This window comes from Bombina bombina, chromosome 3 (assembly GCF_027579735.1).
Source record: "Bombina bombina isolate aBomBom1 chromosome 3, aBomBom1.pri, whole genome shotgun sequence".
NCBI lineage: Eukaryota > Metazoa > Chordata > Amphibia > Anura > Bombinatoridae > Bombina > Bombina bombina.
In genome coordinates this window covers 385,309,691-385,327,073 of record NC_069501.1, presented here as the reverse complement: position 1 = coordinate 385,327,073, position 17,383 = coordinate 385,309,691, and the positions used below count along the sequence as shown (strand labels likewise).

The window sequence follows — 17,383 nt, the reverse complement described above, 5'->3', positions numbered from 1 at the left end:
TGTTTGAAAATGAGCATTTTTGTAATAAGAAAACTTTTAGTAAAATCTATCACTGTTTTATTCTTTTATATGAGAGATGTTACTGTTAAGTGTATGAAATATACAGACATTAGCAAACAAACTGCATCTGCTTGTGACTTTCTGATATATAGCAGTACTAGAAGGGTGCAAGCTGTATTTTATGAATTGCTTTGATGCTGTTCAGAAGCCTGGCAGGGGTTAATATTTGGTATTGTTTTTGGTGTGGGTTACAGTATTTGTGCAGTTTAAAATAACTATGTCCTTCTATGTAGATGCTGAAGGGTTAATAATGTAACCCTTGCTTGTTTAATTTGGCCCTACATTAAAAAGTATTATTCATATGCAAGTGAGCTGTTAGGGTGTTTTATTTAACATGCATTACAAAATACAGTAAATATTTTAAGGTAATTAGTGATTTTAATCTAATTTTCTTGCTGCAAATGTTTTAATTTACTTTTTGAAATGATTCTACTGTAATCAAAATCTTTAATGTAAATTAAAAGACTTGCAGCAAGAAACTGAGATTAAATCCCTATTCCCTAAAAAATAATCCTTGTTAACAGTCCCTTTAATATCAGTTGCCAATTATTTTGATCTAGGGCAGTGGTTTTCAAACCTGTCCCCAGGCCTCCCCAACAGGCCAGATTTTCTGGATTACCTTGGATGAGAGCAGGTAAATAACCATCAGCTAGATTACGAGTTTTGCGTTATGAGCGGCTCGCTACTAACTTGCAAGTTATTTCCACCGCTCACCTTTAATAGCGCTGCTATTACAGGTTTGCAAAAACCCGGCCGTTAGCAGGCAATATGGCAGCGTTGAGCTCCATACTGCACACAAATACCAGCGCTGGTTTTACGTGCTCGTAAAGCCTAACACTTGCAATAACTCCGTAACGCAGCCCCATTGATTCCTATGGGGAAAGAAAATTTATGTTTACTCCTAACACCCTAACATAACCCCCGAGTCTAAACACCCCTAATCTTTTGCCCCCGACATCGCCGACACCTACATTACAATTTTTAACCCCTAATCTGCCGCCCCCAATGTTGCTGCCACCTACCTACACTTATTAACCCCTAATCTGCTGCCCCCAATGTCACCGCCACCTACATAAATTTAATAACCCCTAATCTGCCGCCCCCAACGTCGCCGCCACCACCTACATAAATGTATTAACCCCTAATCTGCCACCCCCAACGTCACCGCCACTATACTAAAGTTATTAACCCCTAAACCTCTGGCCTCCCACATCACTAATACTAAATAAGTCTAACCCTAACACCCCTAACTTTCATATAATTAAAATAAATCTAAATAAAAATTACTATCATTAACTAAATAATACCTATTTAAAACTAAATACTTACCTATAAAATAAACCCTAAGCTTGCTGCAATATAACTAATAGTTACATTGTAGCTAGCTTAGGTTTTATTTTATTTAACAGCTAAGTTTGTGTTTATTTTAACTAGGTAGACTAGTTAGTAAATAGTTATTAACTATTTACTAACTATCTAGTTAAAATAAATAAAAAAATAATTTACCTGTAAAATAAAACTTAACCTGCCTCACACTAACACCTAACATTACACTAAAATTAAATAAATTACATTAATTAAATACAATTAACTAAATTACAAAAAAATAAACACTAAATTACATAAAATAAAAAAATAAATGATCAAATATTTAAACTAATTACACCTAATCTAATAGCCCTATCAAAATAAAAAAGCCCCCCTCCCAAATAAAAAACCCCTAGCCTAAACTAAACTGCCAATAGCCCTTAAAAGGGCCTTTTGCAGGACATTGCCCCAAATAAATCAGCTCTTTTGCCTGTAATAAAAAAATAAAATACAAACAACTTCTATGGAAGTCCCATTGAAAAATGACTTTTTGAAAGGTGTTGTAGTTACGTTGCGTGACGGCCAAAAAAGTGTGCGGTACAACTGTACTTACAAGACTCGTAATAGCAGCGATAGTGAAAAAGCAGCGTTATACTCATAACGCAAAACTCGCAATCTAGCCGAAAGTCTAATAAAAAATTATTTAAAAAAAATATTGCACAAAAAACCTTTTAAGGGTTCAAAAGATATGAGATCTCGGGTGCTAGAAAAAAAAAAGGCAGGCAAATGGCTTTGACATTGAGACACATACATTGCTAAAGATGTTTTTGTATGTGTATATATGTATTTACAGTCATATATACACATATAAAAACATTAAAGTGACATGCCTCAAATTTCCTGCAAGGCTATTGGCTAAGAGGTGGAAACGTCACCTCATTCAAATACCGTTCTGACGTAGGTTGCCTTAGCAGCTCAGTGCGGCAAACGCTGCAAACAAAAAAAGGAGCTTTCAGCATGAAGTATTTTATACGTCATGAATGAAAGTCCCCTTTATTTGTTCCAATGGTAAATCCTAGCGTTTCACAAACGCTAGGATTTACCATCACTTTAATATATATGTACACACATATAGACATATATGCTTTAAAGGGGCATAACACACATTGAGATCACAATATAAAATGTTTAGTTATGCAACTTTGCAATATACTTTTTATTTTGCACCATTTACTATAATTTAAAGGGGCATGAAACCCAAGGTTTTTCTGTCTTTCATGATTCAGTATAGAGCATGAGATTTTAACCCTTCAGTGCTAAGCACTTTCCCACCTTGGTGCTAAGCTTTTTTAGTTGTTTTTTTTTTTGTTTTATATTTTTTAAAATATATATTTATTTTTTTCCTTTTTTTTTTCAGATCCCCAAGACTTACACTGTTGGAAAGGTTAGACGATTACATTTCCAACAGTGGGTCTTGGGGTCTGTAGCTGCTTAGATGCCTGAGATACAGACTTCTAAGCAGCATGCCCCCTGCTTCGATATTTAACATTGTTAATGTTAAATAAAGTTGCACGGTGACGTCATCAAGTCATTGCGTGTGACATCACCATGCATAACGTGAAGCCCCGGTGATGCCTGTCACTATGCAGGCCCAATCGCCGGGGTAGGAGCGGGTGGGAGCCCCCAGATCTCCCTCAAGGTGGGAGAGTGCTAGCGACGGCTCTGAGCCGTTGTTAGCACCAGAGTGGGAAACCCTGTGACAGCTCAGAGCCGTTGTTAGCACTCAAGGGGTTAAACGATTTCTCTTTTTCATGACACGATGAGTCCACGGATCATTTTAATTACTAATAGGATATTCACCTCCTGATCAGCAGGAGGCGGCAAAGAGCACCACAGCAAAGCTGTTAAAAAGCTCCTCCCTTCCCTCCCACTCCAGTCATTCTCTTTGCCTACGTTAGTGCTAGGAAGTGGTAAAGTGAGTTGTTAGATAAAATTCTTCAATCAAGAGTTTATTATTTTTAAAGTAGTGCAAGATTGTGCTGCTTTGTCCTAGAGTGTAGCCGTAGTCCATATCAGTCTCTTCAGTAGAGCAGTGGTGGCTTTAGAGCAATGGGAACTTGTGGGACATAATTCTCACTGCGCCTCCCATGTAATTTACTCAGACTTTTATTTCTCCACAGGTTGATGTGAGGGATAGGACCTCTCAAGCCTGTGAGCTGCCTTGCTGTCAGGCAGATACAAGGTAAGTGCTGCTTTTTTATTCTGGGGCGCAGGAAACAAAGCATCTCAGAGATAAAGGTATGAACATTTATTGGAAAAATTAACATATAAGGCTCATACAGGAAGGGGCGCTTTATGTTTGGGGACTACAGACTCTCCTAGACTGGAGAGGATTTTAGACAGCCATATCTGCAGGCACTGGGGCTGGGAGTAAAGCTTTTTCATTTGCTCTGGTGGTTTGTGTCTCCCGACGGCTTTACTTAGCAAACAGGCCGATCGGGAGATGAAGTGCATATAGTAACGCCCACGATGGGCTTCAGTTCAGTAGCGTGTCACTAGAAACGCATGGTTTCCAGTAAAGCAGGCGTTTCTAGCATTATCCGTTGGCACTATTCTTATTGCTGAGGTCCGGATCGTTCCTGCACCACAAGAAAAGGGACATTGGCCTAGATTTAGAGTTCGGCGGTAGCCGTCAAAACCAGCGTTAGAGGCTCCTAACGCTGGTTTTGGCCGCCCGCTGGTATTTGGAGTCAGTGATTAAAGGGTCTAACGCTCACTTTTCAGCCGCGACTTTTCCATACCGCAGATCCCCCTACGCCATTTGCGTAGCCTATCTTTTCAATGGGATCTTCCTAACGCCGGTATTTAGAGTCGTTTCTGCAGTGAGCGTTAGAGCTCTAACGACAAGATTCCAGCCGCCTGAAAATAGCAGGAGTTAAGAGCTTTCTGGCTAACGCCGGTTTATAAAGCTCTTAACTACTGTACCCTAAAGTACACTAACACCCATAAACTACCTATGTACCCCTAAACCGAGGTCCCCCCACATCGCCGCCACTCGATTAAAATTTTTAACCCCTAATCTGCCGACCGCCACCTACGTTATACTTATGTACCCCTAATCTGCTGCCCCTAACACCGCCGACCCCTGTATTATATCTATTAACCCCTAACTTGCCCCCCACAACGTCGCCGCAAGCTACTTAAAATAATTAACCCCTAATCTTCCGACCGCAAATCGCCGCCACCTACGTTATCCCTATGTACCCCTAATCTGCTACCCCTAACATCGCCGACCCCTATGTTATATTTATTAACCCCTAATCTGCCCCCCTCAACGTCGCCGACACCTACCTACACTTATTAACCCCTAATCTGCCGAGCGGACCTGAGCGCTACTATAATAAAGTTATTAACCCCTAATCCGCCTCACTAACCCTATCATAAATAGTATTAACCCCTAATCTGCCCTCCCTAACATCGCCGACACCTACCTTCAATTATTAACCCCTAATCTGCCGACCGGAGCTCACCGCTATTCTAATAAATGTATTAACCCCTAAAGCTAAGTCTAACCCTAACACTAACACCCCCCTAAGTTAAATATAATTTTTATCTAACGAAATAAATTAACTCTTATTAAATAAATAATTCCTATTTAAAGCTAAATACTTACCTGTAAAATAAATCCTAATATAGCTACAATATAAATTATAATTATATTATAGCTATTTTAGGATTAATATTTATTTTACAGGCAACTTTGTAATTATTTTAACCAGGTACAATAGCTATTAAATAGTTAAGAACTATTTAATAGTTACCTAGTTAAAATAATAACAAATTTACCTGTAAAATAAATCCTAACCTAAGATATAATTAAACCTAACACTACCCTATCAATAAAATAATTAAATAAACTACCTACAATTACCTACAATTAACCTAACACTACACTATCAATAAATTAATTAAACACAATTGCTACAAATAAATACAATTAAATAAACTATCTAAAGTACAAAAAATAAAAAAGAACTAAGTTACAGAAAATAATAAAATATTTACAAACATAAGAAAAATATTACAACAATTTTAAACTAATTACACCTACTCTAAGCCCCCTAATAAAATAACAAAGCCCCCCAAAATAAAAAATTCCCTACCCTATTCTAAAATACAAAAATTACAAGCTCTTTTACCTTACCAGCCCTGAACAGGGCCCTTTGCGGGGCATGCCCCAAGAATTTCAGCTCTTTTGCCTGTAAAAAAAAACATACAATACCCCCCCCCCAACATTACAACCCACCACCCACATACCCCTAATCTAACCCAAACCCCCCTTAAATAAACCTAACACTAATCCCCTGAAGATCTTCCTACCTTGTCTTCACCATACCAGGTTCACCGATCCGTCCTGGCTCCAAGATCTTCATCCAACCCAAGCGGGGGTTGGCGATCCATAATCCGGTGCTCCAAAGTCTTCCTCCTATCCGGCAAGAAGAGGACATCCGGACCGGCAAACATCTTCTCCAAGCGGCATCTTCTATCTTCTTCCATCCGATGACGACCGGCTCCATCTTGAAGACCTCCAGCGCGGATCCATCCTCTTCTTCCGACGACTAGACGACGAATGACGGTTCCTTTAAGGGACGTCATCCAAGATGGCGTCCCTCGAATTCCGATTGGCTGATAGGATTCTATCAGCCAATCGGAATTAAGGTAGGAATTTTCTGATTGGCTGATGGAATCAGCCAATCAGAATATAGTTCAATCCGATTGGCTGATCCAATCAGCCAATCAGATTGAGCTCGCATTCTATTGGCTGATCGGAACAGCCAATAGAATGCGAGCTCAATCTGATTGGCTGATTGGATCAGCCAATCGGATTGAACTATATTCTGATTGGCTGATTCCATCAGCCAATCAGAAAATTCCTACCTTAATTCCGATTGGCTGATAGAATCCTATCAGCCAATCGGAATTCGAGGGACGCCATCTTGGATGACGTCCCTTAAAGGAACCGTCATTCGTCGTCTAGTCGTCGGAAGAAGAGGATGGATCCGCGCTTTAGGTCTTCAAGATGGAGCCGGTCGTCATCGGATGGAAGAAGATAGAAGATGCCGCTTGGAGAAGATGTTTGCCGGTCCGGATGTCCTCTTCTTGCCGGATAGGAGGAAGACTTTGGAGCACCGGATTATGGATCGCCAACCCCCGCTTGGGTTGGATGAAGATCTTGGAGCCAGGACGGATCGGTGAACCTGGTATGGTGAAGACAAGGTAGGAAGATCTTCAGGGGATTAGTGTTAGGTTTATTTAAGGGGGGTTTGGGTTAGATTAGGGGTATGTGGGTGGTGGGTTGTAATGTTGGGGGGGGGGGTATTGTATGTTTTTTTTTACAGGCAAAAGAGCTGAAATTCTTGGGGCATGCCCCGCAAAGGGCCCTGTTCAGGGCTGGTAAGGTAAAAGAGCTTGTAATATTTGTATTTTAGAATAGGGTAGGGAATTTTTTATTTTGGGGGGCTTTGTTATTTTATTAGGGGGCTTAGAGTAGGTGTAATTAGTTTAAAATTGTTGTAATATTTTTCTTATGTTTGTAAATATTTTATTATTTTCTGTAACTTAGTTCTTTTTTATTTTTTGTACTTTAGATAGTTTATTTAATTGTATTTATTTGTAGCAATTGTGTTTAATTAATTTATTGATAGTGTAGTGTTAGGTTAATTGTAGGTAATTGTAGGTAGTTTATTTAATTATTTTATTGATAGGGTAGTGTTAGGTTTAATTATATCTTAGGTTAGGATTTATTTTACAGGTAAATTTGTTATTATTTTAACTAGGTAACTATTAAATAGTTCTTAACTATTTAATAGCTATTGTACCTGGTTAAAATAATTACAAAGTTGCCTGTAAAATAAATATTAATCCTAAAATAGCTATAATATAATTATAATTTATATTGTAGCTATATTAGGATTTATTTTACAGGTAAGTATTTAGCTTTAAATAGGAATAATTTATTTAATAAGAGTTAATTTATTTCGTTAGATAAAAATTATATTTAACTTAGGGGGGTGTTTGTGTTAGGGTTAGACTTAGCTTTAGGGGTTAATACATTTATTAGAATAGCGGTGAGCTCCGGTCGGCAGATTAGGGGTTAATAATTGAAGGTAGGTGTCGGCGATGTTAGGGAGGGCAGATTAGGGGTTAATACTATTTATGATAGGGTTAGTGAGGCGGATTAGGGGTTAATAACTTTATTATAGTAGCGCTCAGGTCCGCTCGGCAGATTAGGGGTTAATAAGTGTAGGCAGGTGTCGGCGACGTTGTGGGGGGCAGATTAGGGGTTAATAAATATAACATAGGGGTCGGCGATGTTAGGGCAGCAGATTAGGGGTACATAGGGATAACGTAGGTGGCGGCGGTTTACGGAGCGGCAGATTAGGGGTTAAAAGTGTAATGCAGGGGTCAGCGATAGCGGGGGCGGCAGATTAGGGGTTAATAAGTGTAAGGTTAGGGGTGTTTAGACTCGGGGTACATGTTAGAGTGTTAGGTGCAGACGTAGGAAGTGTTTCCCTATAGGAAACAATGGGGCTGCGTTAAGAGCTGAACGCTGCTTTTTTGCAGGTGTTAGGTTTTTTTTCAGCTCAAACTGCCCCATTGTTTCCTATGGGAGAATCGTGCACGAGCACGTTTTTGATGCCGGCCGCGTCCGTAAGCAACTCTGGTATCGAGAGTTGCATTTGCGGTAAATATGCTCTACGCTCCTTTTTTGGAGCCTAACGCAGCATTTGTTTGAACTCTCGATACCAGAGTTAAATTTATGGTGCGGCCAGAAAAAAACCCGCGGAGCGTTAACAGCCCTTTTACCACCGAACTCCAAATCTAGGCCATTGACTCCTGTTTATCAGTCAGGTAGGCACCTCAGCAGGGTTACTGAGGTGTAAAGGTGTCTGTAGTGTTCAAATTGTGATATTTTCATAATTGACATAGTTGGGTAAAAAAGTTACCTGTTTAAATTTAAAGACACAGTAACATATTTTCATTACAAAAATTTTAATTCATTTTTGAGGTTTTTTTATTTATTAATTTACTCATTGTGAACAGTATGGACCAAGGAGACTTGCAAGATGTCACTTGCTCCTTGTGTTTTGATGCAAATGTGGAACCACCTATCCCTTTCTGTCCCTCATGTATTGAGAGGACTTTAAATTATAGGGAAAATATTTTTTCTGAGCAAAATTTTTCTAAAGCCGATACTGTCCAAGAGTCTTATGACGAGGTTCAAAATATGCCGCAGCTTTCTCCCCAAGCGTCCCGAATGTTACCTCCCTCACAAGCAGTGCCCTGCACTTCTGCTCTAGCTCCCGCTGGAGTTACCTTAAAAGACATAGCTTCTCTCATGATGCGTTGTCTGCTTTTCCAATGTGGCAGGGAAAGCGTAAAAAGGAAAATCAGACATTTAGTAAGCGAGGTTTCTGATGCAATTGTTGCAATTTCGGAGGTGCCCTCCCAGAATACCGAAGAGGAGGATACCGCTGTAGCATCTGAAGGAGAAATTTCAGATTCAGAAAGTGTAATTCCTCTGGCTGATTCTGAGGTTGTATCTTTTAGGTTTAAGCTAGAACACCTCCGTCTGTTACTTAGGGAGGATTTAGTTACTTTGGACGACAGTGACTCCACGGTAGTGGTTGTTCCTAAAAAGTCTAGTAAGCTGAACAAATATTTCGAGGTTGCTTCCTCGACAGACGTGTTTCCGGTCCCTGACCGAGCTTATGAAATAATTGCTAAGGAATGGGAGAGACCGGGCATACCTTTTTCTCCCTCTCCTATTTTTAAGAAGATGTTTCCCATAGCTGACTCTAACAAAGAGGCTTGGCAAACAGTGCCTAAGGTGGAAGGAGCCATTTCTACCTTAGCTAAGAGAACTACTATTCCCATAGAGGATAGTTGTACCTTCAAAGATCCTATGGACAAAAAGTTAGAGGGTTTACTCACACTGTACACCAGGGCCTGCAATGACAACCAGCTGTGTGTATTGCTACGTCACTAGTGCGGCAGTGTATTGGTTTGATGCACTGTCTGAGGCTCTCAGGACAGAAACTTCTTTGGATGAGATCCAGGATAGAATAAAGGCTCTTAAATGCCAAGCTCCTGAGATACGGGTCGAGGTCCAGGGACCCCCAGGCGGAGCTGATAGATGCTCTGGTGGTCCCTTGGACCTTCAGTCTAGCATACCTATTTCCTCCGTTTGCTCTTCTTCCTCGGGTCATTGCTCTAATCAAACAGGAGAGGGCATTGGTGATCCTCATAGCTCCAGCTTGGCCTCGCAGGATTTGGTATGCAGATCTGGTGGAGTAGGCATCTCTGCCACCTTGGAGACTTCTGTTGAGGAAGGACCTTCTAATTCAGGGGCCCTTTCTTCACCCAAATCTAGTTTCTCTGAAGCTGACTGCTTGGAGATTGAACGCTAAATTTTAATCCAAGCGGGGGTTTTCTGACATAGAGACCATGATTCAGACTCGTAAGCCTGTAACTAGAAAGATTTACCATAAGATTTGGCGTAAATATCTCTATTGGTGTGAATCCAAGGGCTACTCATGGTTGGTTTTTCCTTTCTATCCTTAACTTCGGTTGAATGACTGGAGTGGGAGGGAAAGGAGGAGCTATTTAACAGCTCTGCTGTGGTGCTCTTTGCCGCCTCCTGCTGACCAGGAGGTGAATATCCCATTAGTAATTAAGATGATCCATGGACTCATTGTGTCAAAAAAGAAATACATTTATCAGGTAAGCAAAAATTTTCTTTACAATTTACTTCTATTATCTAATTTGTTTTGTTCTCTTGGTATTCTTTATTGAAAAGGATACCTAAGTATGTTCAGTAGCTGCTGATTGGTGGCTGCACATGTATACTTCACGTTATTTGCTCACCCAATGAATTTAATAGCTCCCAGTAGTGCATTGCTGCTTCTTCAAAAAAGGATATCAAGAGAATTAAGCAAATTAAATAATAGATGTAAAGTGGAAAGTTGTTTAAAATTGTATGCTCTGTTTCAGGGTTCTTCAAACTTTTCCCCCCAAGACCCAGTGCCATGATACCACATACCTTTAGGACCCAATTTTTATACTTGGTCTTGAAATAATTTTGTAAGAAATAAATAACATGATAGCTGCAATTTTTGGCAAAGAAACTAAAATATGTGCATGCTTTATTCCTGATTATAGTCAAATATGAAAGCGTTGTAAAACGTAATAACACACACACTCTCATACAACACACACACCACACACTCTCATACAACACACATTTCCATGTAACACACATACCACACACTCTCATACAACACACACACTTTCATATAACACACATACCACACACACTCTCATACAACACACACACTCACCCCATACACTCTTACAACACACACATACACACACACTTTCATAACACACGCATACCACACACAAACTCTAATACAACACACACACCACACACTCTCATACAACACACAATTTCATGTAACACACATACCACACTCACTCTCATACAACACACACTTTCATATAACACACATACCACATACACTATCATACAACACACACACTTTCATATAATACACACTCACCCCATACACTCTTACAACACACACATACACACACACTTTCATAACACACGCATACCACACACACTCATACAACACATACCACACACTCTCTCATATAACACACACACTAATACAACACACACACACTCTCATACACAACACATGCACAGCACACACACAATCTCATACAATACACCACACACATTCCTACAACACACACACAAGTCGGGACCCAGTACACATGGTGTTGTGACCCAGTAATGGGTCCCGACCCATGGTTTGAAGAATCCTGCTCTATTTTAATTATGAAAGAAAAATGATGGGTTTCATGTCCCTTTAAAGGGACAATCTATTCGAAATTAAACTTTCATGATTCAGATAGGGCATGCAATTTTAAACAACTTTCCAATTTACTTCTATTATCTAATTTGCTCAATTCTTTAGATAGCCTTTGTTGAAGAAATAGCAATGCACATGTGTGAGCTAATCACACAAGGCCTCTATGTGCAGCAACCAATCAGCAGCTACTGAGCATATCTAGATATGCTTTTCAGCAAGTGATATCAAGAAAATGAAGCAAATTAGGTAAAATAAGTAAATTCGAAAGTGGTTTAAAATGACATGCTCTTTCTAAATAACGAACGAAAAAAAAAATGGGTTTCATGTCCCTTTAACTCTGAATAATATGGGCTTTTACTATGCTTAAAATTGGTAATGCAGGCTTCAGACCTCAAATGATTAACAATAGTCTGTATATCTTTCTAATTGGCTTTAGCATGGACTTTGTGCTAACAAAACAAGGAAAGGCATACTGACAGTATGATGTGACTTTGTGATAACATACATAAAACGAGGAAAAGCCTACTGACAGTATGATGTGACTAGAGTGACTGTCACATGAAGTACATCAGGATTAGCGCCTCCAAATAAGGAAAATGGTGGTGAAATTTGGCCACTGGAAAACTTTTGCATAGATTACATTACAGGCAAAGCGGGCAAAATAATGAAAGTATAATGCAAAGTTGTTTTATTATTTATAATTAAATAATTCATGTTATAATCACAAAGTGTATTATGCCCATGTAACGGGACAGACTATTGCTGAACAGACTTTATCTAATTATTTTGCATATCTAACTTTATACTCATTTATTTGATGTTGTTTTCTATTACAGAAACATGTCAAAGGGTCTATAAAGACATTACTGACCATGAAATGAGAAGATGCATAGGGGATTGCCAATCCCACACAAGAATTGTTTGTGGTCACAGGTAAGCAGTTATGTTTTTTTCTTGTTTAAATCACCCCACTGAGTCATTTCTTTTATTTTTGTTTTTTGTTTTTTTTATACAACATGCTTATATGGATGTGATACAGCAGGGGAGTGTTTGTTTCTGTCTATACAACATGCTTATATGGATGTGATACAGCAGGGGAGTGTTTGTTTCTGTCTATACAACATGCTTATATGGATGTGATACAGCAGGGGAGTGTTTGTTTCTGTCTATACAACATGCTTATATGGATGTGATACAGCAGGGGAGTGTTTGTTTCTGTTTATACAACATGCTTATATGGAAGTGATACAGCAGGGGAGTGTTTTATTTCTGTTTATACAACATGCTTATATGGATGTGACACAGCAGGGGAGTGTTTTATTTCTGTTTATACAACATGCTTATATGGATGTGATACAGCAGGGGAGTGTTTTATTTCTGTTTATACAACATGCTTATATGGATGTGATACAGCAGGGGAGTGTTTTACTCACTTCCCTGATCCTCCCATGATCATAAATAGAGCAGCCATGTTGGAGTTTTCTCTGTGCTTGGATTGAGCTGACCCTTTGAAAGGAATGTTCTATTTTGATAGGGGTGCTTCTTTGTGACAGGATTTTTATTGCACTATCAACTAATATCAATTAAAATGTTAATGAATTATAAATCTTGTCTAAAAAGAAACATTCTTCAAACAAAGGAATGTTCCTATCACAGGAACAATAAATGAAACTCCCTTTACAATTTTCAGTGCTTCAGCAACATGCAACTTAAGATAAAACAATATATATTTCTTTAAAAGAGCATATTAGTAAAAAAATGCATGCTCTAATTTGTTTTAATTCATTTTAAGACCATCAACCCTGCACTAACCCACAAAGGGATTAAACACACAGTAGAAGTACCGCTTGGAACCACAGAGCACTGCTGATCCTGAGCGGAAGTGCTGCTGATCCAATCATGAGTGCTAGTCATTCAACTAGTATTTCTGATTAGATAAGCAGCAGTTGGCAGTTTTTGCTCTGGACCAGCAGTGTTCTGCAGGTACCAATCAGTACTTCCATTGTGTGTTTAAAGCCTTTGTGTGGGTTAATCTCACAGTAGTGCAGGGTCAATAGTCTTAAATTTACATTAAAGGATGTCATTTTTTTTTTTTACTATTAAGGCCCTTTTAAAGGGACAATAAACACCTTCAGATGGTAATATAAAATGATAAACTGTGTGTGTGTGTGTGTATATGTATATATATATATATATATATATATATATATATATATATATATATATATATATACTTTCATTATTTATTTTGTCCCCTTTTCCTGTAATTCTATTCTGAAGTTGTGAGCTTTTCAGTTCCTGTTAGAAATGGAAGTGCAGAACACTGTTATATTCCACACAGCCATTGGCTGCACACTCTAGTGATAAATTTATAACGGTCCCTAATTGGCCACAGCAGATAATGTAACCTAAGTAAGATCCCATTGTTTTATAGACACTAAAACTTTACACTTAGTTTGTTAATGTTTAAACACCAAATATAACTTTAAAAAATACATCTACATGTTATTCACAGACTAACCTTTTCTTTCAATGCTTCATTCTATCTAGCATTTATTTAGGGCTAGATTACAAGTGGAGCACTAATTTATTGCGCGCCCGCAAGTGGACAAATGTGACCTTTTGCAGGCATGCAATAAATAACCAGCCATTAGAAGTGTCTGGTTATTGCTACTATATGCTTGTGGTAGCAACTAGCGCTTATAAAATTTACCAGAGATCAGATCTCTGGTCAATTTTATAAATATGCCCCAAATGCCCCCAAAATACAGTGTAGTGTATTTTATAAAAAAAATACAAATTGTATTATTTTTATGTTTTAATAAAATATTTGCACTAGGTAGTATTTTGGGGGTAAAGTTGGTCGGAGTTGGGTGTTCTATTTGCTGCATCGCTGAGCTACTTACCCCCTTCACTGCACTTAGATTCTGAGCTTGCGTAATTTTACACTTGAGTTGTAATACCAGCTAATATTAGCGGGCGCTGGTATTACTCAATGGAGCACTAATATTGCTTGCACGCAAGCAATATTTAGCACTTCACTTGTAATCTGGCTCTTAGTGTTTAATGTCCCTTTAAATAAGCAAGCACCTCACACAGCATGGGAGTATCACAGAAGTAAATAGAATACTGTCTTACTAAATGCTACTCTGCTATATCATTTTCCTTTGGGAAGGGAAGTGGGGATATGAAGATTTAGAATATGATACATCTAGATAGCATATTACTTAATATTTTGTAAAAGGAAAAAAACACAATTGAAAAGGAAATAAACTGCACATTGTGACTTTCCCTCTTTTATCTCCAAAAGTCTAGGAACACAACCAAAAATTTAAATTACAACATAGGGTATCAAATAGTGCACATTGATTTCTAGAGAAGTAAAATATAAATATCTTAAGGAAAAAAAGTCTCAATATAGTAACCCTTTAACGACTGAGATGTACCATGTATGTTGCCGCTCATTAAGGGTTATATTTTTTTAAATAGCACGTGTCCCGCCACAAGTGGTGGTACTGCGCTATTATACCCTCCCTTCTTGTCATCGTAAATAGTGTGGCCTCAACACTGGCGGCGAGACCGCGCATTTAATAGCACTTCCCTATTCAAAGCCGAGTGATGTACAGGGTACGTTGCTAGTCTTTAAGGGGTTAAAGTATAGGTTCTAAGCATCCCATTGGCAGGTAGTGATCTGTTTGATTAGGAAGGACCATGGCCAAATATGTTAATATCTAGATGGAAATTGCATTGATATGAGAATTTATGCCAGTTAAAAATACAATTCTTTTTTAGTATTCATCACAACCTTGAAGTTGAAATAAATGCGTTATTTTTTTTGTCAGATTTACTTGTTTAGTTCTACAAATTAAAGTTCTGCTGTAGACTAAGCAATTAGCACAGAATGCCCATGTTTATGTAATATTTGTTTTTATTTTTACAGGCCGGTGCCAAATTCAAGATCATAGAACAGATACAGATGGACATCATATTATATTTTTGTTGTTCTGTCAACATTATTGTGCACCTGCATTAAACGTGTACCCTAGGCCTATACTATAAGTTATTCTCTGGTTTATTACAATGTCATATTTAAAATGTTTTAATACCTGGAAAATTTGAAGCCTAATAAAACTTTAAATTATTTTTGTAAGAGTTAATGCTGTTGTTTTTATGGAGTCATTTCTAAAGGATTTTTTGGTGAATATTTTTATCTTCATACAGTATTGAGGTTAACAGATCATATTTACCAGACAGGCAAATGCTAATTTTATTAAAATCAGTAAAATATAAAAAATAAATATGATTTTCCTAGTTTAACTTCTGGTAACAATTGCAGTTAGTTATATACAATAATTATTTTTTATATCTGCACAGATATGGAGAGATCTGTAAAACAAATATTCATAAAGAAAATAATCAATTAAAATGACTGCCAAAAAAGACTGAAAGGGAGGTAAAAACATGAAACATAATAACGATGGGCAGAACTGAAGACTGATTTATAAGTGGAATGCCTTAAAGGGGTGTGCTGTAAAAAGGGACCATACTGTATCTGAGATAATGATATTAGTGTTATAATATAACTCTAATATAAGAATACATCAAGTATTCAACTTAAAGGGATACTAAACCCATTGTTTTGCTTTTATGATTCAGATAGAGCATGCTATTTTCTAATGTACTCCTATTATAATTTTTTCTTCGTTCTCTTGCTATCTTTATTTGAAAAAGCAGAAATGTAAGATTAGGAGCTGGCCCATTTTTGTTTTAGCACCTGGGTAGCGCTTACATATTGGTAGCTACATTTAGCCACCAATCAGCAAGCGATACCCTTGTGCTGAACCAAAAATGGTCTCTTGAACTTACTTTCCTGCTTTTTCGAATAAAAATAGGAAGAAAACTGAAAAAAAATTGATAATAGGAGTAAGCTAGAAAATTGCTTAAAATTGCATGCTTTGTCTGAATCATGAAAGAAAAAATGTGGGTTTAGTGTCCCTTTAATATATTACCTGTCATAATATTAGTTTTATATATGAATATATATTACCTCAGATAATGCATGGATACAACTTTAAGATCAATTAAATTCATACAAACAACTTACATAGATAAACTTTTGCAGGAAAAAAACATTTTATTATTAATTTGTAAATATGATTGACGTAAATAATAGTAAATTTGTAGTGCTCTTGTGGCAGACACTGCTCTTAATTGTGATATATGTGCCAGAGATATGCTAAAGATTTGCAGTTGACTTGTTAGAGATTTGTAACAGACTTGCAGAGCTTTTGCAGTAGACTTGAAGGGCTCTTGCTGTTAAATTGGGAGAAATTTGCTGCAGATTTGAAGGGCTATTGCTGTTGACTTGTCAGAAACTTGCAGCAGACTTGCAGAGCTCTTGCTATTGACTTGCCAGAAATTGACTAGACACTTGCAGAGCTCTTGCAGTTGACTTGCCAGAAATTGACAACAAACTTGCAGAGCTCTTGCAGTTGACTTGCCAGAAATTGACAATAAACTTGCAAAGCTCTTGTAGTTGACTTGCCAAAAATTGGCTACAAACTTGCAGAGCTCTTGCAGTTGACTTGCCAGAAATGCTCTTGCTAGAGACTTGCCAGGTAAACTTGCTGCAAGTTGAAAAAGTGTCAACTAGAACTTTTGCTGCAATTATGATGCAAGTAAACACACTTGCCAGTGAAAACTTGCAGCAAGTTATACCGACTTACAGCAAAAGTTAGCTACAAGTTTGTGGCAAGTTATCCTTGCTATCTGGGAACTTTATTATAGTGGCGGCAACGTTGGCGGCGGCAGATTAGGGGTTAATAAGTGTAGTTAGGTGGCGGCGACATTGGGGGCGGAAGAGTAGCGGTTAACAAATAAAAAGTAAGTGTCGGGGATGTTGGGGGCTGCCGATTAGGGGTTCATAGGGATAATGTAGGTGGCGGCGGTGTCCGGAGCAGCAGATTAGGGGTTAATAATAAAATGCAGGTGTCAGCGATTTCGGGAGCGGCAGATTAGGGGTTAATAAGTGTAAGATTAGGGGTGTTTAGACTCAAGGGTTCATGTTAGGGTGT

At 38.1% G+C, this 17,383-nt stretch overlaps 1 long non-coding RNA gene across 1 annotated transcript; it reads left to right on the top strand.

The window, feature by feature from the left end:
• Nucleotides 1-626: 626 nt before the first annotated feature.
• LOC128651638 (uncharacterized) lies at nt 627-15,330 on the top strand. Its single transcript, XR_008401148.1, has 3 exons — nt 627-694; nt 12,146-12,242; nt 15,250-15,330. It is a non-coding gene; the product is annotated as an uncharacterized LOC128651638 (long non-coding RNA).
• Nucleotides 15,331-17,383: the final 2,053 nt, after the last annotated feature.